The 23,420-nt window shown below is 42.5% G+C and overlaps 1 protein-coding gene across 5 annotated transcripts in view; it reads right to left on the reverse strand.

The window, feature by feature from the left end:
• IL36G (interleukin 36 gamma) overlaps positions 1-23,420 on the reverse strand; it is a 192,097-nt gene that overhangs the window by 65,933 nt on the left and 102,744 nt on the right. The window lies entirely within an intron of this gene.

Raw genomic sequence — 23,420 nt, forward strand, 5'->3', positions numbered from 1 at the left:
CCTGGGCAACAGAGTGAGACCTTGTCCCAGATAAATAAATTAATTTAATTTAATTAGAGGATTTAAGGATTTTCCCTACAGACACCTCCTTATTTTCTCTGGCCTTTTCTGACTACTCTCCCTAACTCCCTGCTCCTCTGGTCTCCCAAAACTACTCCAGAAAAAAAAAAGGGGGGGGGGACTAAAGGAAAGCCAGGTGACAGTGCCAGTGTGACAGATGACAAAGCATCTGCTCGACCAAACCATAGGTCCCTGAACTTTCTCCAAGCCCTATCTGTGGACTTACCTATGAAAATCAGTTTTAGCAAAAACCCTCCTAAGCCAGTTTATCAAGATCCCCTTATCCTCAATATCCATCTGATTGGATTCTTCATCCCCCACCATTCCCCAGTGATGTCACCAGGCCTTTCTTCAGCAACAGTCGTTAGTGGGTGTAGCCAGGACGCCCCCTCACCCCTGATATGCCCTTTTAGTAATTCTTCATCCACAGGTTCCCACCCTGCTCCTAGACTATACATTCCCATTTGCCCATGCTGCATTCGGAATTGAGCCCAGTTCTATACTGAGGTCTCACTTCACCTCTCGCCACAGTCCTGAATAAAATTGGTTTTCACATTTAAAAACTGTCCAGCTCTGGTTGTTCCTTGACACAGGGTAATTTTTATTCCATGTGATAGTTTGCCTTACCTCAGCCTACACCCCTCAAACCTGCAACTCTATATTCAAGAACCAGACAGCCCTTTCCAACAGATAGGAAGAGTCTGCCCTGGTGCAAAGGAAGAGGCTCTGGGAGGAAGGAGAGAACCCGAAGGCTGCCCCCTCCACTAGACTGAGCTCTGGGATGGGTGGACGATAAAACCCAGATACGTTCAGACATCTGAGGGTGGAGAGGACTTTGCTTTGCTTCCACAGGGACCCCAAGGAAACTGCAAGCCCTCCAGAGACTAAAAACAGCAGAACAGCAAGAAATGGCAGCAAAGGTCTGGGCAGAATCATCCTATGTAGGCACAGACACAAACAGAGTCCCCTGTGGCCCCAGGAGAGTTTATAAGAAGATCCAGAGGCTGTCCTATCCCATATCTCAGCAGAGACAGGCCCATGAGCCTAAAAGCTGATCATTAGGACAAGAAGGACACGAGCTGTCCTGCAGCGTGAACCGCGAGGAGCAAGGCCAATCACCAGACCCCAGACCAGCCAGACACAGCCCCGCAGTTCCCCAAGACTACCACGGACCCATCGCCCCTCACCAATAGCTCCAGGCTACATAGACCCCCCTCCACTTCATGGATGTCCTCAGAGCAGAAAGGGGAGGCAGGAGTGGAACCCTGACTTGGTTCAGTTGAAACATAAAATGACTGTACTATTATTGAATTGCTGAAGTTTACGTGAAAGAAATGAGATTTAGTTTTTGGCCACAATGCAAAATAAGAAACGAGGCTTCAACTGAGATTAAGGTGAGTTATAGGAAAATGTACTCCCTTGAAGGACCTGTGAAGTGTGTTCGCTATGAGAAAATGACCAGAATCCACGTTCTTAGCTGCGGGACTCAGGCTGACTCCTGTTTCTGGAGCTTGCACAAAGGGCAGGGAAATTCCTGTTTCAGGCACAGTGATTTCAATGTTTAAAAGAAAACAGGTGGGCCCTGGCAATCATGATAACATAAGTTTACATCTCTGTGAGGCAGGTAGTGTAATCCCCATTTTGCAAAGGAGGAAACTGAGGCTGAAAGCAGCTACATGGTCTCTTCAATGTGGCCCAAATGGTGGAGAACACAGCTTAACTGAATCAGCAATTCTATACTTAGAACTGACTCTCTCTTTATTATATCTCACTACTACCTTGATATTTGAAATATTCAACTTTTTTCAATCAAAAAATAACAATAATTTAGGCATAATGACTACTATGTCATTTAATTTCTTGCTGATATTTCAATATCCCATGCCAGGAATATTGAAAGCTCAGCTCCTTAAGAGCTAACTATGGCATCAACTCCCAACAACCATCCTTCCAGAAATATTTTCCCCTTTCTTTTGTTATAGAGTGGCACTGCCCTATATGGTGACCACTTGCCACATGTGGCTGTTGAACACTTGAAACTGGCTTGTCAGAATTGCAGTGTAAAGTGTAAAACACATACCAAATTTCAAAGACATGGCACATAATAAAAAACGTAAAATATCTCATTAACAATTTTTATATTGACTGTGTAAGTAACATTTTGAATATACTGGATTAAATACATGGATGATGCCCCAACACCCACAGTCCCTTATCAAGTCTCCACTTCACGTTCTTGCACTTCTGACTTAGAAATAGCACTGGCGTCTAAGAGCCTATTAATGTCGTCAATAGGTTCTTGGAAACCACAATTTTAAACAAAATGACATATAAGAAAACGAATAACATTGAACAAAATGACATTATTCGAGGACCTGCTGCACGTTGTTTCACTTAAAGTCAGTGTCCAAGAACCTATCGGTGACGTTTAGTGAGGACTTGCTGTCCTTCCTGTTTACAGGAACCTGGGCAAGTTACTTAATTCCTCTAAGCCTGGTTTATATCCCTGCAAAGAGAGAAGGATAATAATCACCAGTACTTAGTGATGTCGTAAGGAGAAAATAAAATAATAAATATGAAATGGCTGACAGTGTCCTTGTCACACAGAAGATGTGTGATCCACAGTAGCTGCTATTGTCTGCCTCACTTCACTAGTAATGGTCCAGGGAGGCCTTAATGTGCATGGTGCAGCACATTCACATGTTGGACATGGGTGAAGGGAAAGACCAGGCTCATCTAAACACAATAGGATGCTTGTGGTGTTTTGAGGAGGAATCAAGGACTAGTTATCCACAGCTGTAACATGCGTGGATCAAAAGAGATAAGGCACGCAAAAGACTTTGTCAGTAGCAAAGCATTACAAAATGCAGAGACCAGCTGTGGGTGGTGGTGAGTCAGACCCAGCTTCCCTCTGTGCCTGGCTGAGTGGTTCTGGGCAAGTCACGCCATCTGTCTTGATGCCCTTCCCCATCTATAGAGAGGGAGCAACTGAGGCCCCTTCCAATGCTGAAGTCCTTTATTTCTGCTACTTTAGAAATATCCACATTTTTGGTAAATTCAAATGATCAAATGATTCCATTTCCCAATGTTCAAAACTAGCCCCAGAAACATCTAAATGAATCAAACAAATAAAATATTTATTGTGTATGTTTTGACTGCTGAAACTTCTATTTTAGCAACACACACACACATACAGAACCCATAAGCCTTCATCTTTCCTTGGATAAACGAGCCTTCCTGTCTGGCCATTTAAGTCACGATTAAGTAAATGATTTCCAACTCGCCGTTTGCAGCAGTTCAGATGGGTCCTTCCTGCGTGGCAGTGGCCCTCCTGACTTATGATTTCCTGTGTGTCGGCCTGTTACCACTGCAGCTTAAATGAGGAAACAAGAACAAAACAGCCTCTGACCCCAAGAGACTGTTGGAGGCAAAGGCTTCAGTCCCAAGAACCTCACACGTGGGGAGCCCGAGAGCCCAGCCCTGACCTTTTCTCCAGCAATAACATAAGAAACAACAGGCACTGGCTTTATTTTGGATACAAAGAGTGGTGCTTTTCCTTAAATCTTCCTTTAGTCAGGGCTACCCCTTCATGGATGCCCCAACATCCATGGTTCCTGCTTGAGTCCCTGCTTCCATATTCCTGCACTTCTCACTTGAAATATCCCTGGAGTACATTAAGCAGCCAGGTTTGGAAGTTCTTGCTGTGCAGGCGGGTGTGTGCATGTCCTCTCTCTCAACAGGACACAAGCTCCCCAAATCAGACGGTATGCCTCCACGCCCCTTCCCAAGCCTCCCCAGCAGCACCGAGCATGTGAGGGGAGCTGGGGCCCAGGCCATGATGGGAAGCACTCTCTGCCTAAAGACTAGGGTGATGCACCCTCAACTGTGGGAATGAGCCCCAGCTCTGGTGTCTGCCTCGGTTTTTCCTCCTGGACAATCAACATGAACTCCTCACCCCTCTTATCCACTTTGCATAAACTGAAAATAACAAACCCAGGGCTCTTTCTGTCACAGGAAAGGGTTTTTTTTAATAAGATTAAACAGAGATGATTCAACACACCCAGGATATAACACATGGGCCATGAGTCAAGGCCAGGCATTGCTCTGGTCAGCCTGGTTGTTTGGGCCCCCTTGGCAGGGCTCTCCCCTGAATCTTCCCCCTCTTGACTCCCCATCACCACAGCACGTCCAGCTTTGGGTACAAGGCCAGTAAATGGGGAAGGGGGTCAGATGACATAAAGATCCCTTTCCTGTCCCATTGAAATATATTTGGATAACAGATGGCATTTTCCCCCTGTGTCTTGCCCAGGGCCCAGAGCCTCCACTTGCTAGAGGCAGACAGAGGATGGAGAGCCCCTTCATTAGTGGGAGGACATCACAGGTGGGCAAGAAACCACAAGCTTGCACTGAGGCCCAGCCTTGAAATAGCAGCACCTGCCGGCACCTGTGGTCTGGGGACAGGGTCACAGGATGGAGGGGCCTCCTAAGCCTTTTATCTCTATGTACTAAGTACAACCCATTTTCCCACCTCACAGAGCCAGATCAGCCTCTGTGAGGTCCTGGTGGCAAAAGGAGAAGTGCCTGCCCGCCTGCCCGCGGTGGGGTGCTTGTGCTTGCATTCCTGGGAAGGTGTTGGTTAGCTCTGCAATAGGCCCCTCTGACCAGCTCACCCTCTACCTGCAAACCTCAGACCCAGCTTCAAAGAAGATCCAAGCACCGATGGGACCCTCTGGTAGCTTGACACATGGGCGGACCCAGATTCCTCTCTCATCTGATCTGTCATGGAGGGCTCCCCAGTTAAGAGTCCTTAAAAACACAAATCTGATTGACAAGTTGCCTGCCTGTCTGTCTTCAGCCAGTCTACCTGCTGCTGCCTTCAGGTTTCCTCCCAGCGTAGCTTGGACTTCTCTTGGATTGCCTGATATGGCAGGTGCACTGCTCTCACACCAGCCAATCATCTGCTGCTACAGAGCCTAAAATGAACCAGGAGAGCATAGGAGCTCGGTCAGATCACCAGCAGCCCATGGGGTTTGTACTCCTCTGATTTTCTACCACCTCAGCCTCCACCGTCACTACCATGACCACTTTTGACCCCCAGGCCCTCTGCTGGGATTTCCTACAACCACACAGCTTCCTGACCTCTTATTCCCGCTTTTGCTGTCTTCTCCAAGAGCCAGCTCAACAGCTCATGGGCACATCCCATCCCACTCGGTAAAGGGGCACACGACCCAAAGCCAAACCATTCCTCCCTAAACTCTGGGACTAGAACACCTAAAAACAGGCAAAAGTCCTTCCTTCCTTAGGGCCTCTGGAGTCTGGTCTCCTTGAAGGACTCTTCCAGGTGGCTTAGGACATGTTAAGTGGGCTCCTGCTAACCCCATGCCAGCATTCTCCCCACAGCCGATGCCAGGCTACTCTGAGCCCAACTTAGGCACAGAGCAGAAAGGACAAGCAGCCCATAAGCCCCAATGAATATCTCCAATCGCCGTGTCTGTGTGTGTATCTTTATGAGACGGTCATATCTAATACCTGCAACAACGATTTTCTGAGATCAACCCTAGTGTCAAGCTTCTTGAGCTGTAAGTCCCATAAACCATCAAAATGGTATGCTTAAAGAAAACTATTGACCCCAGTAGTATCTGGGCTGCAATATCTGTCTCTCAGCAGAGACAGAGCATTTTACTTTTCACAGTGAATTCTTTTGCACTGTTTAATTTCTTACTCTAAGCTTGTATAATTTTTTAAAACCAATAAAAAGTCCTAGGAATTTCAATATTATACTATCCAATTTGCATAATCTGGGATTCCAGTTGTAGCACAAAAATCCTTATTCGACTATGCTGTAATTTGTAATTCATATACGTGTGAAATACAGCCATGATGCTTAGAACCAAGATTAATCCAAGGGGATTTCCTCACTCAGCCAGTGTGCACTCAGCTCTGTGCTGTAGGGACACTGAAGTGGCATGGGGCAGCACAAGCCCTGTCCTTGTTGAAGTAGGAAGCCTATGCAGAGAAAGTGGCCATGTCCTAATTCTTAGGGAGGCTCCAGAAGAAAATGTGGGGAAAGTGGAGCAGCCCCAGAAGGGCTGGTTTATTACTAGCACAAAAGGACCCTGATCCAGGACAACCCCAGACATACTACTTAGATAGAGCAGCCCTACTCTTCAACAGCACCTCTCTTTTGTGCTTGAGTTTAATTCCTTTGAAACACGATGAATGGGTATGTTATTTAGCTTGTTGTAATCATTTCACAATGTATACATAGATCGGAACATCACATTGTACACCGTAGACATATACAATTTTTATGTGTCAATTATGTATGCTTTAATAACGCTGAGTGGAGAACAGTTTGAAACAATAAATTAAATTCTTAGGTTTCAAACCAACCTCCGCTCCATCATGAGGTCAAACTTCACCACCACGTCCATTGCTTGGAGGGTTACTGGCCCGTGTTCCTTAATATCATGTAGGATCATTGTGGGAATTAAAGGAGATGGGTGAGACCAGAATTCTTAGACTTCCTTGGGGATGACTAACCTAATATTCCAAGGTTTCCTGGAGGGCTCAAGGCTCAGGAATTGGGTATTTCCTCTATGACATGCCCACACATCTCCAAGGAAAACGCTATATGTTCTCTTTCTCTACCTTTCCACCCCACCTCCACCGGGACGATCCTTTGACTGCTGCAGTTACCGTGACTAGCTAGCTCCTCCAGTTCTCCCAGCAGAGCTGTTCAAGGAAAGTAACACTCTAAGAAGCCATTTGGCCTCCACATGCCCTCAGCTGAACTACAGGTCTGGGCAGGGAAGGCAAGATGCCCCAGAGACATCACACGCAGGAATGGCAGGACAGGCATCAGCAGGGCAGGCCACGGCATCTCCCACCACTCTCTCTATCCTGTAGTACCCAAGCTTGTCCTCAGAACGTGAACCAACCATCTGGAGCTGTTTTTCCAGGACGTTAAGTGAGGCCCTGGAGGCCCTCCACCAGCCCACTAGTGCTTCTGCTCTGTCTGGATTAGGCAGAATCAGAAACCTAGCCCCAGTGCGAGTCACCCCCAACTCACTGCTAGTCACCCTTTACATCAATCTTGATGATGAAAATGCCATTGTACCCCCAGAATTACATCAGGCTCGGAGTGTTTTCCTAAGCACGCTATCCCTAGGGCCTCATTTCCACTCTCAAGCTCCCTGCCCCATTGTCATTTGGAAAAGTTGGCAACTATCAGGAGAATAACTCAATAAGTCATTCTGCATCTCATCACTGTCAAAGGACAGGAACCCCTGGAAAAATGAATATAGGAGAGCATGGATCTGGGATTGAAGAAGCTGCTGTAATCTTGGGCAGCAGCTACCTATGGGCATGCACCCCTTCAGATCAGGCTTGGCATAGGATGACGACACTTGCCAAGCACCATGACTGTTAATGCAATTTCTTAAGACTCTGTCTTCCTTACACTGCTCCAGGCCCTCAAGGGCCCATGACTATGTGGAAATGACCTTGGCCCTGGAGGCCTGGGGTAGGGTCATCTGCTAGGTAGATACAAGGGAAAGCAGGTGAGCCACACTGATGCAGCCATTCATAAGCCAGGCTCTCTCAGCTGCCTTCCCTCAGCTCTCCTACCCTGCATTCCTTCATTAACCCTGCTCTCATTGAAATTCCCAGGACCACCTAATCCTCAGGCAAAAAAAAAAAAAAATTAGTCTGAGTCTTCACGGATTCTTGAGACCTCATGGCTTAAACCCTGTTCAATCCCATTACCTCTCCAGCAACCCCATTGCCTGGTGCTGTCCAGGGCCAGGCTGATCTCCATAGGTCCCTCTGCTGGCTCCATTCAGATCTGCCCTCCAGAGTTCAACAATCTCTAGAAAGGATTAGCGTTTGCTGGTTTGTACTTATTTATTTATTTAATTATTTATTTGAGATAGGGTCTCACTCTGTCACCCAGTCTGGAGTGTGGTGGCACAATTATGGCTCACTGCAGCCTCAACCTCATGGGCTCAAGCAATCCTCCCACCTCAGCCTCTCAAGCAGCAGGGACTATAGGCGTGCAACACCACATCTGGTTAATTTTTTTTAATTTTTCATAGATATAAGGTCTCCCTGTGTCACCCAGGCTGGTCTTGAATTCCTGGGCTCAAGAGATCCTCCTGCCTTGGCCTTCCAAAGTGCTGGGATTACAGGTGTGAGCCATTGCATCCAGTCCTATTTGTTATTAATTTGGGTTCCAAAGATTCCTCCAGTGGCATCTTACTTTGGAAATAAATTACAACAATAATATTTATCAAGCATTTATAAAGCCCTTACTACATGTGGAGCCCTGTAGGAAGTATCCTATGTTGTTCATCACATATATTCCTAACAACATATTCCACAAGGTCAAGATTCTTCTTATCCTCATTTCACTGACAGAGACTTGCTCCAGTCATAGGGTACTGAGTTCCAGGTATATCGTCCAATCAAGTTTGCTGTTGCTTCCTTACTGATGTGAGTCTGTGATGTCTATCAGTTACTAAGAAATACACATGTTCAACCACTGCCTGGAGGGTCACCCCAAGGGTATATCAGATGCACATATCAAATTGAAGTTCAGGCATATCCAAACTTTAACTCATTAACTCCTCTTACATCACTGCCCTTCCACTCCAAAGCAAACCAAGATGCCTTCTCATTCCCCTAGTTTCCTTGTGGTGTTGAATAATGTAACTTCAGTGGATCAACCTAGAAGTCTCAGAATTATCCTCAACTTTGCTTCCTCAGCCCCCACCTGCATCCAGTTGTTCACTATGTCCATTCTGATTCTACTTTGAACATATCTCAACTACCTCCCTTCCACTCTGTTCCCACCACTGCTGCCTTATCTCAGGGTCTCGTCATTTCCCCCCAGCCTTTCAGTAAATGGCTCTGTACTTCTCCACACTATACAACTCAACATTTTTGTAGAATTCAGACCATTCTGCAACAAAATTAGATATGGCTTTGAAATACGTCAAACAACGACAGACAAAAACAGCCTACTCTCCACAAATTGTACACCTACCAGCTTTTCCAACCAATAGTCTAAAACATGGGAAAGTGTCTTTAAAAATGTAAATTGATATTATTAACTCTTATTTTAATTCATTCATGTGAGTCAGGATCAGTTGGGACAGTTTCATGAGGGATGAGTGATTTCCAACATTGTGAAACACAGAGTGCTTTGCTCCATTTATCTTCTTAGAAAACTACATTTTAATCACTTGATTTTATTTTGAAGACAAACTAGATTCACATTTATAGAGGACAGAAGAATAAGCATTTTTCCACACGTAGATTTTACCATCATATTCTAGGAAAGGCCTTACAAAACAAATGGCCATGCTGTTTGATTATTGCCAGAAATAGTAGCTTCAGAATAAGTCTTCTAAAACCAAAGCCATCGTTTATGAAGATATCTCCAAATATCTGATAAGCCTACAACTAAAGCTAAACCACCAACTAAAGTATTAATGAAGAAATGTAAAACAAGCTTCTTGAATGCATGATAAAAATTCTCCAAGTGTTAGCCTCATTAGCAAGAGTCTGCATCAACAAAATTCCTGTCCTCAGTTCCCTACACTGAAGGTAAATGTATATGGGGTAAATGATGCAGCTATATAAGTCCCCAGAAATAACGTCATGATAAAGTCCCACCTGAGCATGAGGTGGACCACATTCTTACATTGTTTAAAAATGGAAGATTTTGTCTTTGCACCTTTCCCTGCTCTTTTTTGGCCCTCAGGGGAAGGTTCCATGCTCTTTCACATGGCACAACCTTACCTTTGTTATGGTTCCCCATCTCCTGGTTCCAACAGAAAGAAAGAATGAATGGCCCAGAAGTGGAATATGTCCATTTAGATACAGTTTAATTTCAGTCAATAGCCATTTATTAAGCACTCACTGTGCCGTGAGGAATGAACAAATAAAAAAGAAATGACCCAACCCTTCAGGAGCTCTCAGGGTCTAGAAAAGAGTAAAGGCAGACACAAAGTCAAAAACTGTGGCACAGATGTGATCAATAATATAATGGAAGTAGAAAAAAAAAAGTGTAATCAAAGAAAATGGGACAGGGAGTAACCCCAACTGGACATCGTCTTGGAGTAGATGGGGTGCTAAGACAGGAATTCAATAGCAGAATATGTATGAAGTAGTTATTCCAGGCAGAGAGAATGATTTCAGCTGACAGAACATGGAATTTGAATCAAGAACAGTGAGTAGTAGCCCAGAGTATGCACTGCAGTGTGGTGGAGGATAAAGATGCAAAGGTAGAGGAGAGTGTGGAGGGCTTTGAATTCCGGACTCAGGGGTTTGTGTGTCATTCTGCGTGATAGCAACTTTTTATAATTTAGGCCTCCGCTACATTTTTGTAAATGTTCTGCATAAACTCAAAACCAGTATGTATTCTCTAATTCTTGGGTACATATCCAATATATGTTCATTAAATCAAACGTGTTCATTGCATTAAGTTTTGTCATTGTCTTTTGTCTGTTTGACCTTTACATAATCGAAAGAAGTAAGTTGAAATCCCTCTGCGATTATGGATTTATACATTTTTCATTAGTGCCATACTAGCTTTGTTTCACTTAAATAGTTACTTGAGGCCAGGCACCGTGGCTCACGCCTATAATCCCAACACTTTGGGAAGCCGAGGGGGGCGGATCGCTTGAGCCCAGGAGTTTGAGACCAGCCTGGTAACGTGGTGAAACCCCATCTCTACAAAAAATACAAAAATTAGCAGGGCTTGGTGGTGTGTGCCTGTGGACCCAGCTACTCATGAGGCTAAGGCAGGAAGAAAGCTTGAGCCTCAAGAGGTGGAGGCTGCAGTGAGCTGAGATCAAGCCACTGCACTCCAGCCTGAGCAACAGAACAAGATCCTGTCTCAAAAAAAATAAATAAATAAAAGTAAATAAAATAAAGCTATTTGATTACAAGTTTATAATTGTGTCTTTCTGGTGAATTAAACCTTTCATCATCACAAGTTGACTCACAATAATGCATCTTATCTTAGAGCCTATTCTGATCAGCACTACTACAGTCCCTAGAATTTTTTGATGTTGTTCCTTTGTTTTCATCTTTTAATGGTGATTTAGGGCATCAGTGATATTTCTGGACCTGTTTCTTCTACCTTTTGCTTTTCCACTTCTATTTGTCCTGCTTTTTCTATGCTTTGATTTTCTCCTTCCGAACCTTTTCTTTTTTTTTTTTTTTTTTTTTTGATTGACTGAGATGTTTTTTGGTCAGTTTTCTTATTCCATATTTTTCCCTTGACTGTTTCAGAAGTTATACTCTCTATTTCTATTTTTTTATGGTTATCCTTAAAGTTTTTCACTGTGTAAGTGACGGTCAAAAATTAATATATTGACTCCCCTCTAGAAGGATAGAAGGACCCTAGAACTTTAACCTTCAAGTAATTCCTGAATCCTTTCCAGCATGCTTGTTTTCTAGTATTTTAATTCTGTCCTTTTCTTTATCCTTATCAACTCATTATTAATAGCATCATTGTCATTATTATCATTTATGCAGGCAGTTTTTTTAATTCACCTATACTTTTAACAATTTCTTTGTTCATAATTCCTTTTTGCATCTCAGACCTTCCTTAGGAATTGTTTTCCTTCTTCCTAAAAATTGCATTTAAAAGTCCATTTAATGAATGCTTGTTGGTGGTAAACTCTCAGTTTTGTTTATTTGAAAACATTTTTATATTACCTTCATTACTTTTTGTTAATGTTGACATTTTATATAAGGCAGAAATTTTCACCCTTTTCACCCTTATTCTTCAAAGATAGATTAAATACGCATTTTGAAAATACTGTTTCACTGAATTTGGTTTCCATTGTTGTTGTTGAGTAGTCTGCCATTGTCATTTCTTTCTAAGTCTGACTTTCTTTTTTTGCTGATTTTAAGATCTTCTCTTTGTCTTTGTTGAGTAGTATTATTACAATTTGTTCATAGTATATTTATTTATCCTCCTCAGTGTACATTGTTTTCTCTGTTGGTAAAGTCATAGTTTGCGTTGGTTCTGAAAAATTCTCAGCCACCTCTTTAAATATTGCCTTGTTCATTCTCTCTATTCTCTTCTTCCAAAACTCCAGTTAGACCAATGTTAATTCTCATTCTACCCTCCCTATCATTTAACCTCTTTTATAATTCCTGTGTACTTTTGTAAATTCCCATTTTTTCGATCTATGCTGAATTCTGATTTCTTCAGAACTACCTTCCAGTTCATTAATCATTTCTTCAGCTATTTAACCCATCCACTAAGATATGTATTTCAACAATTATACTTTTTTACTTATAGATTACTTCATTTTTTTAAACCTGCCTAGTTTTATTTTTAAATTACGCCTTTTATTTCCTTAGATGTTTTCTAAATAATTATATGTTATATCAACCCTTCCCTTGACTAAATGTGCAACCTTAGACAATTGACTTTATTTCTCTGCTGTGTTTCCTCATCTGTAAAATAGGAATAATTATTGTACCTCCTTCATAGAGATATCGGATTAAATGAGTTACTGTGTTCGTACCAGACGACGTCTTATCATGAAACAGAAACCAGTCTGGCTATTTCAATCAGAGAGAGAAGTACACACAGGGAAGTCAGTTACAAAATTAGAAGTGGAGGAGCAAAAAAGGGGAAGATTGTGGGACCCAGAGATCAGGAACTACAGAAAGCTGCTACTGCACCTGCAGGACCCAAGGCTCCTCTGAGCTTCCACAGAGCCATGCAGCCACTCCAGTAGCCCCTGGTCATCTACTGGCCACTATCCCTTTAGGAACCTTGCTCGTCTCAGTCCCATGCCTTTAACTCCACACTGTGAGAAGGCTACTTACCTGTGACTGCCACTGTTACTGCCCATTTTGCATGTGCTGCCGGAGGCACAGCCAAGAACAGAATAGCTGCCTCTTCCTTTCTACCTTTTAATCTAGTGCAAATTAAGAGGGCACAGTAGGAGGGTGAGTGTGAAGCTGAGTCGGTATCTGGCACAATGTGCAAAATTCTTAGAACCCAGCACACAGTAAGTACTAGATGCATGTTTGCCATTGTGGCAGTTTTATTCTATATTCAGGAATTCTAACAGCTGAAGACTTAGAGCATCCCAGCTGGTGGTTATTGTTTCTGTTTATTCTCATTCACGTCACTCATGAATTTGTTTATTGCTCTGTGTGTTTGGTGACCTTTGTCTGTGAGCTTGTACATGATTGATCTTAGTCTGTGGGAGTTGTACTGGCTGAATTGGGGAACTTGCCTCCAGAGAGGATTTGCGTCTGCTTCGGGTGGAAGGGCAAGGAAATGCCAACAACCTGAAACCACTTTATTCTGCCTCAAAGGCCCCGGATTGAGGCAGGCCCCTGGGTTCAGCACCCGCTCTTGCCACTGGCACATAATTAAAGAGGCCCATTGATTGCAATGCTTATACAAGTGTTTTCCCTCAGAGAGGAAGACTGCCTTTGACGTGTGTTTACCTGCCGCTCACCACCCTTCCTACTTAAGCCCACTTGGAGGGGGTAGGGAGAGGGGGACAGAAAAAGGATTTTAAGAGATCTCCTTTCCTTGCTGTTCATCCAGAAATGTATTTCAAAATGTGTTTTATCTAAGCCTTACTCATTTTGAGTCAGGAAGACCCTGCAGTGTCTACATTCAACCATGTTGCCAAAAGCAGACATCTGTATTTTATTCAATAGACAAAGGAGGAACCATTAACCAATGGGGGCCAGGGGATGATGGGACCCAATCTCAGTTTTAGAAAGAAAACCAGCAATAAAGCAATCTGAATTTTTTTTTTGAGACGGAGTCTCACTCTATCGCCCAGGCTGGAGTACAGTGTTGCAACCCCAGCTCACTGAAACCTCTGCCTCCTGGGCTCAAGCAATTCTTCCACCTCATCCTCCCAAGTAGCTGGAACTACAAGCACGCACCATCACACCTAGCTAATTTATTCTTTTTTTTTTTTTTGTATTTTTGGTAGAGATGGGATTTCACCATGTTGCCCAGGCTGATCTCAAACTCCTGAGCTCAAGCAATCCACTCACCTTGGCCTCCCAAAGTGCTGGCATTACAGGCATGAGCCACTGTGCCCAGCCAAGCAATCTGATTCTTAAGTTAGTTTTCTATGTCTTTTAAAATAAAAGTACAAGAATCATCATCCCCAGAAAGGTATGTGAATGGCAATCACATTCAGATTTTCTAGAAAAGTCCAAATTTCAAGTATTTAACCTCATAGTTCTCACATATGTATTTGTCAGAACTCTAATCCTAATTTGAGCTTGAGCAGATACAATCACTGTAAATATGGTCTTCATCAAAAATGTAATACATTGGCATTCTGGCTTATTAATCAATTCCTTTTGAATCTGAGTATTGTTACTTAGACCACAAAGAATTGGATCCCTGACAGTTCAGTAGAAACAAGCACTACCTAGGCAAGTAATGCTGCAGGCAAGCATTTGAACAGTGGTGGCCCCATAAAGGGCAGACACACCCCTGGCAGCCAGCCAGGCTCATTAACAGCAACCCAGAGACTTGCCGAGGTCCTTCTAAGAATCTGATTTCATGAGTCACGCTCCATGGGCACATCCCAAATTTCTGTTTGTTTTGGAAAACTCAGTTACCCTTTACAAAGAATAACTCCTATAAATGATAATGAGAATAATTAAAGCTACATGTGCAAAAACAATTAACATTACTGATGCTATCAGCGGATGTTGTCAACTAATAAATCTGTCAGTTGGCAAGTGAAGAAAGGTGGCATGCTTTCAAACATAAATATAAAATGTTTAAGGAAGAAAAACTGGTAGGCATAACCGCGCGCAATTGTACTGGTTGCATTTCAAATGTCCTGGTCGCACTGATGCATATGCTTGACATGACAGGCAGCACCAGGAAGGAAAGGGAGAGGGCTTGGAAGGAGGAGGGTGCAGCCCCAGGATGGGTGGCTGGAGTGAACTGGGAGACAAAGGCAGCATTTATTTCAGAGGCAGGGCCCACAGAACACTCATGGATAGGTGGGATGTTGAGGGAACAGGCAGAAATCCAAGAGAAGGACTTAGATTTTTTACTTGAGCAATTGGGTAACTGGAAGAACATTTGGTAAGAACTGAGGAACTGGGGGAGGAACAGGAATATCAAGAGTTCTGTGTAGGACATGTTAAGTTGAAGGTGCTTACAGGATAGCCAGATGAAGTGTCAGGTGTGCAGTCAAAGATATGAGTCTGGAGCAGCACATCCTAAGTCACCTGCTGCACCAACACAGAACTTCCGGGCCACTCACTTGAGCTCTCCCAAATAGTTTCCAAGTGTCATTATGTTAATAACCTATGAGCTTGAACACCAGATTCAAACCCTACTGCATGGCTTTTAAAGACCATCTCAAGGGCTTGACACTCCAGGGAACCAACTAAAGATGCCTGGTCCTACCATCAACCTCCACCCCATTTTTCATAGAAAATGTTTCTACCTGTCCTAAGGCAGGGTCCTGCCCCACTCCCAGGCCCCTTTAGATCCCCAATATTCCTCCTCCCTGAACCAAAACCCTCATCATCTTCCAGCATGGGTGGGGCCTCCATTCTTGCTTCTGCTCCCCTGAGCAGAAGCAAGTTTCTCCCAACTTGACCTGATCCTCCTCCTAAGTACCAGTCACTGCTTTGTTTCTGGAATGAGAGAAAAAGACAGAGTGAGAGAGACAATCCAGAACTCTTGCTCACTCACAGCTAGGCTGGGCATCTGGGAGGATGGCTGTGTCCATGGGAACCTGGGAAAAGCCACACCCTTGGCACCCTGGTCGCCCACCTGTCTCCCTGGCAGATTCCCCACTGCTCTCTTGCACCCTCTACCAGGGCTAACCGGCCTGCACACTCTCCCCAGCATGTCTTCCCACGCCCACTCTCTAATTATTACATTCCCTTCACATAAACTGCCCTTCTCTCCCAATCACCACATGTTCACTTCCCACCCAGCTGTCAAAGTCTGGCTCAACCTCATTCTTGAAAAGGAAAAAACAAACAAACAAACAAACAAGCAAAAAACCTATGATGGATTAAGAACACACTTCATTCCAGGAACATGCTTATCTCCTCTAACTCTCACAACAACTACAGCAGGTAGGTGTTATCACACCCATCTCTCAGGTGAGAAAACAGGCTCAACGAGTGCAGGAGGACACAGCAAGTCAGTGACAAAGCTGAAATTCAAGACCAAGCCTGTTGGCAACCAACGTCTGTACCCTTGATAGCTACCTCATTTACCACCAAATCCAGTGGCCTCAGGCCTGGCTGCACACTGGGATCACCTGGTGCCCAGACCACATCTTAGACCAGTCATACAGAATCTCTTGGGCTGGGATCCTCCACGGTACATTTTAAGGGTCCCCAGGTGAGTCCACCGTGGACCCAGAATTGAGAACCACTACCCTATACCATCTCCTTCTTCATCTCTTCTAAGGCATCTCTTGCTGGCTGTGAACTCCCATACCACTTTGTTCAATCATCCAATCATTCATTCATTGAGTCAGTTAGTCAGGAGCTACTCACTAGTCCCCTGCCAGGTCCTAGTCATGACATAGGGCTCTGGGGACCAACAAGAAGCAGGACCCATGCCTCCTGCTCTCATGGAGCTTGCTCTGCAGCAGAGGAAGCAGTCAGTGAGATGTAGCAAATGTGAAATGTGCACAGATGGGAAAAGCAAAACTTTAAAACTTTTAGGACAAAATACATAAGAAATCTTTGCAACTTTGGGACAGGAAGGAACAACATTCCTTACACATGACACCAAAGGAATCAACCATAAATAAAAAGGTGATCAATTTGACCTCATTTAAATGTTAAGCTTTTTTCATTGAGAGACACCATTAAAAATTAAAAATACATGCCACAAACTGGGATACAATATTTACAACACTTATGTCTCACAAAGGATTAGTTTTCAGAATATATAAAGAACTCCCGGCCGGGTATGGCCGCTCACGCTGGAATCTCAGCACTTTGGGAGGCCAGCGGATCACATGAGGTCAGGAGTTCAAGACCAGCCTGGCCAACATGGCAAAACTCCGTCTCTACTAAAAATACAAAAATTAGCCAGGCATGGTGGCGGGTGCCTGTAATCCCAGCTACTCAGGAAACTGAGGCAGGAGAATCACTTGAGCCCAGAAAACAGAAGTTGCAGTGAGATGAGCTCATATCACTGTAAGCCTCGGTGACAGAGTAAGACTCTGTCAAAAAAACGAAAACGAAAACAAAAACTCCTACAAATAAGAAAAAAATAGCCCAGCAGGAAAAAGTATATACATTTCATAAAAGAATAAATACATTCTCTCAGTTTTCTAACATATATTTTTTAAGAGTAAATACAAATGGCTAGGAAACATTTTTTTAAATGCCCAACCTCATTAAAAATTATAGAAGTGAAAATTAAGCCACAATAAGATACGATTTTATACCAAATACAGTGTCAACACTTTACAAGTCTGACCTCACCAAGTGTTACCAGACGTGTGCACTGACGTGGCTGCTGAGATGCTGATGGTGGGTGTGTAAATCTGTACTACAAACAATTGCAATAAAATGTAATAAATATACAATAGGTGGAGCAGGAAGTGACCTGCAACCATATAGCAGGTAGGGCAGGAAAAAGCCTATGAAAGCTGACATCTAAGGGATAAGTTCCAGTTACCCAGCTGAAGGGAAGGAGGGTGTTTCAGATAAAGGAAGGATAAGCATGACCTATTCAAGGCCAGTGAAAGAAGCGTGCAACGGCCAAGTCAGGAGAACCTGAAACTGTGTCAAAGAGCTTGGATGCAAAGAGCCGCAGGAGACTATTGGGGGTTTTAAGCAGGGATATAATATTCATTCAAGCATGCAGTAAAAGGTCACTGGCACCTGCCATGGGCCAGGACTCGGGCTCTACATGATTGCGTCTGTTTTGGAAATATCACCCTGGCTGTGAGATGAAGAACAGGTAGGAGGGTCACAAAACTTGAAGCAGAGAGACTGTTGAGGAAGTAAGCTGTTTTTGTGTGGACTATGGCAATCACAGAGGCAGAGGATATAAATGCACAGAGACACAAGGCACATGGGAGGCAGAAGGAATCAAATACAATGAGTGATCAGATGTGGGGTTAGAGTGGTGAGTGAGAAGACATACTCAAGGTGACACGCCCAGGTATCTGGGTGGATGGTAAGACATTCATGGACTAGGAATCGAGGAGGAGGGTGGGGAATGGGCAATACGTGCAGTTTAGAAGGGGTAGACAAAAGAAGATTATACAGGAGACTGAGAGAGGAATAGACAAAGGAATCCCAGTGCAGTATTACAGAAACTGGGGTGGGAGGGGGTTGTAGTTCAAGAAGGAAAGAAAATTGTCAAATAGTATGAAATGCTGCAGAGAAACTCACGGATTTTTTTTTAAGCTTAGAATTATTCATTGACTATGGGAATAAGAATAACTTTTATGAAAGAAGTTTTGCTTAAGTAGTAGGAAGAAGCAAAATTGTTGAGGGCTGATGAGTGGGAGGAGAAGGAAGTGAAGGCACTCTTTCAAGAGAAACAAAGCAGAAGGTGAGGAGAATACTAATGAAGGAGGTACGGCCTTCACCATTTTGTTTTGCTTTAGATAAGCAAGACTTGAGTGGGTCTCGTGAGGAGAAACAAGTAGAGTACAAAGTTAAAGGAGAGACAGACAGAGATAGAGACAGGGACAGAGAGAGAGACAGAGACAGAGCACAAAAGAGCAAGGTCCCTGAGAACACGGGCCTTCTGTTTAAACCCCAGCCAGATGTATTGCAATTCAATTCCAGTACTAACCACCCAGAGTTTGTGTAGACTCTACAAGTTAAAGAGCATGGTCCCCAACAAGACTGCTTCTACGTCAGATGCCAGGCACACTTCAGGGGTCCCCAAGCCACTCATATTTTTTGAATGACTGCCATAAGTTCAAAAATTCCCACAATTCTCTCAGATTCAATAACTGGGTATAACAACTCATAGAACTCAAGAAAATGCTATCATTATTATTACAATTTTATTATAAAGGATACAAATCAGAAGGACCAGCCAAATGAGGAGACACATAGAGAGAGGACTAGTAAAAAACAGAGCTTCTGCGTCCTACCTTCAAGGAATCAGGATGCACCACCCTCCCAGCACATCAAGTGCTCACCAACCAGGAAGTTCCTCTGAGCTCCAATGCCCAGAGATTTTAGGGAGGATTCATTACATAGGTATCATTGATTAAATCATTGGCCATGTACTTGAACTCAATCTCCAGTGTCCCTCTTCTCCCTAGAGGTCTGGAGGGTTGGCTAATATCATGTGGCTCAAAGCCCCAACTCTAATTACCTTTTTGGTCTTTTCAGGGACTAGACCCCATCCTGAAGCTATCTACAGGCCCTGCCATGAATTAGCTCATTAACATAACAAAGACACTTATATTACTCAGAAAATTCCAACAGTTTTAGAAGCTCCATGTCAGGAACCTGGGACATAGACCAAATTCTTTTTTTTTTTTTTTTTTTTTTTTTTGGAGACAGGGTCTTGCTGTGTTGCCCAGGCTAGAGTGCAATGACAGATCACAGCTCAATGTAGCTTCAACTTCCCAGGCTTAAGTGACCCTTCCACCTTAACCCTCCAAGTATCTGGGACCACAGAAAATGGCTAATTATCCTGGCTGATTTTTAAACTTTTTTTTTTTTTGTAGGGATGGGATCGCCCTGTGTTGCCAAGGTTGGTCTCAAACTCCTGGGTTCAAGCAATCATTCTGCCCTGGCCTCTGTGATGGTTAATACTGAGTGTCAACTTGATTGGATTGAAGGATACAAAGTATTGTTTTTGGGTGTGTCTGTGAGGGTGTTGCCAAAGGAGATTATATTTGAGTCAGTGGACTGGGAAAGTCCACCCTTTCCCAGTGGACTGGGAGACCCACCCTCAATCCAGGTAAACACAATCTAATCAGCTGCCAGTGTGGTCAGAATAAAAGGAGGCAGAAGAACAGGGAAACACTAGACTGGCTTAGTCTTCCAGCCTACATCTTTCTCTCATGCTGAATGCTTCCTACCCTCGAACATCAGCCTCCAAGTTCTTCAGTTTTTGGACTCTTGGACCTTCAACCACAGACTGAAGACTGCAGTGTTGGCTTCCCTGTTTTTGAGGTTTTGGGACTCAGACTGGCTTCCTTGCTCCTCAGCTTGCAGATGGCCAATTGTGGGACTTTAACTTGTGATCATGTGAGTCAATATTCCTTAATAAACTCAGATATATATATATGTATCAGACATATATATATATCCTATTGTATATTATATACAGATATATAATATCCTATTATATACAGGTATATATATATATGTATCAGATATATATATATATCCTATTGGTTCTATCCCTCTTGAGAATCCTGACTAATACAGCCTCCCAAAATGCTGAGATTACAGGAGTGAGCCACAGCCACCATACCCAGCCCCAAATTCTTAATTATACAACAATGGGTCCAGAGATCAGGGCCTGGGTAGGATGCAGCAATAAGACAACAGATGGTGGATGGGGACACATGTTGGAAGTGTGGCAGGACATGGCTGAGGGAGCTCATAGGATGGTGTCTATTTTCATGGCTGAGTGTGAGGAACAGCATAAGGTCAAGATTTCAGGTCAATGGTGAGTTTTTTAAATTGTTGCTGTGAACCCCAAAAATCTGACCCAGGTCTCAGTTAATTTAGAAAGTTTATTTTGCCAAGGTTGAGAACACCCACCCACTCATGACAAGAGCATCAGGAGGTCCTGACCACATGTGCCCAAGGTGGTAAGAGCACAGCTTGGTTTTATATATTTTAGGGAGACATAAGTCATCAATCAATATATGTAAGATGTACACTGGTTCTGCCTAGAAAGGCAGGACAACTTGAAGCAGGGAGGGGGCTTCCATGTCACAGGTAGGTGAGAGACAAACAGTTGCATTCTTTGAGTTTCTGTTTATCCTTTCCAAAGGAGGCAATCAGATGTGCATTTATCTCAGTGAGCAGAGGGATGACTTTGAATAGAAAGACAGGCAGGTTTGCCCTAAGAAGTTCCCAGCTTGGCTTTTTCCTTTAGCTTTGTGATTTGGAGGCCCCAAGATTTATTTTCCTTTCACATTTCCCCCCTTTTCTTTTTAAAAATCTTTTAGAGAAAGCATTTTAGAAGAAAATGAGTCTCTGGTCCCAGGTTTCATCTGATTGCTCAAGGCTAGGATGGTTTATTCCTAGACAGGTAGGTTCTGAGTGATTAGGAAAGTTCATTTTTAGCAGGTTGTGAAGTTTCATGTCCTATGAAGAGAAAATAGGGGGAGGAAGGGAGGAAAACAACAACAAACAAAAGAACAATCTGTAAAATTGATATAGGCCACATTCCTCTGAAGTCTATACATCAGTAGGCACATATGAAAGTGGCTTATGTATGTAAATAGGTTGCTGTTGTTTTCTTCTGAAGTTTAAGTTGTCTAGCTTCAGTTTGCAGGGCTTTACAAAAGCATAGCTTAGTTTTCAGTGACTCTCAATTAGGAAAACTTGGGGTGGAAAAGAAGAAAAAAAATTGAAAACATTATTTTAAAAACCTATAGCCAAGAAAAATTAGAATTCAGTCCAAATTGTAGAAAATAATAAAAATTGAAAAACATTAAGCAAGACTAGAATCTACCAACAAGTGTACTATAGTTTTATGAAACATAATTTTTCTCTCTCCAGTTTCCCATTTTTACTAGACAAATCATGGTAGGACTGATTTGCTTTATTATACTTGAGCTGTTTATTTGTATACAGTGCAGCAAGAATAACTAGTTTTTGATGGACTTTTAAATTGGCTTTGATGTAACTTTGTTCCATAGAAGGAATCTCAAATAAGACTTTTGTAAAGCTGAGCCCAGCCATGGATTTGTACCATCAAAATACCTATGAGTTGGGTGAATTCCTCTCCTCTTGAGATTCCAAGATAAACTTTGGGCTCCTGGGCCTGTCAGAGTGACATTCTTTAATTACCACAGGTCAGGAACCCTGTACGGGGACTGGCTAGACAAGATATTAGGCCAGTTTTCCTAAGGGGCTTTTATTGGCTCCATAAGTCAAGTTTGATTCCTTAAAGTAAAGACAGCATTGCAGTCAAAGCCTTGGTAAAATAAACAGTTTGTCCAACTGTGTTCTGTTACAAATGAAAATAGATTCTTATTGTACTTATGTAAATAACTATATTGCCATAAGTTAAGAATACTCAAAAATTGTTTCCAAATATATAGAGAGAGAAACAAATATGCTCCAAATTGTGTTCACTGGAGTATACTTAATTGTTAAAAGCTGTCAATATCTCAACAGAAAAATTTCCTTGACTCTGAAAAACAAAACGAAGGATCAACAACATTTTAAGAAAAAAAGTCAAAAAGATTACTTCAGCATTCTTTTAGTTCCATCTATGAAGTTAATTCCTGTTTTGCTTGATATTCATGAATATTTCAGCACTCCACGAATACTGAAAGTTTTTCCTCTATTCTGATGTCACAGTCTCCAAAGCTATCTTAAGCCTGCATTCAAGAGCACCCGTTAGAGTTTTATAGCTGATTATAAAACCACCTTCTAAAGAGGACCAAAGCAAGACAATTGTCTGTGAATGACAAAAAGTTTTAGGGCAACCATAGTCAAAGACACACTTGATGAGGAAATTTGTTACCTCCATGGCACACAATAATTTACCATAACAATTATAATTATTACTGATAATGTACACCAAGTCATATCAGAATTATAGGAGTTTCCTATAATTTTGGAACACATACCAATAACATATTTATACAAATACAGCCCAAACAAAACCAAACACTATTTCATATTTGACAATGCTTCCTGTAAAATTTTTATACCAAATAAGCCACATTATGTTACTTTTTTTTTTTTTTGGACTTTAGGGAACCTAGTATCTTAAAGGATTCATTAGTTCATAAAAAGACATAATTTGTAGTTTGATTTTGGAAAGTTTGTCAAATTTGAAAGGTTTAAAACACTTGATGAAAGGTCATTGTAAAATAAGTCATTCATTTGACCAAAGTGATAACTCAAGGATTTAAAAAAAAAAAAAAAGGTGAAAGCCTTCATTCTTTGAGAGACGAGACTTAATTTTCCAAACAATAAGCCCTAATAAAAACAGCATGAAGCCAATTAAATTTGTTTTCCAAAATTGTATTAACAATCTATGAAATTTTTATCTTGACCATAGCTATAACTTCCAGAAGCCTTTTATAACCTCTATAACCTTTATTAAGGAGTAGGTTAATGCTTCAAGAAAACCTTGTTAATCTGACACAGGACCCATATGCTGATCTTGCATC

Source organism: Pan paniscus, chromosome 12 (genome assembly GCF_029289425.2).
Source record: "Pan paniscus chromosome 12, NHGRI_mPanPan1-v2.0_pri, whole genome shotgun sequence".
Lineage (NCBI taxonomy): Eukaryota > Metazoa > Chordata > Mammalia > Primates > Hominidae > Pan > Pan paniscus.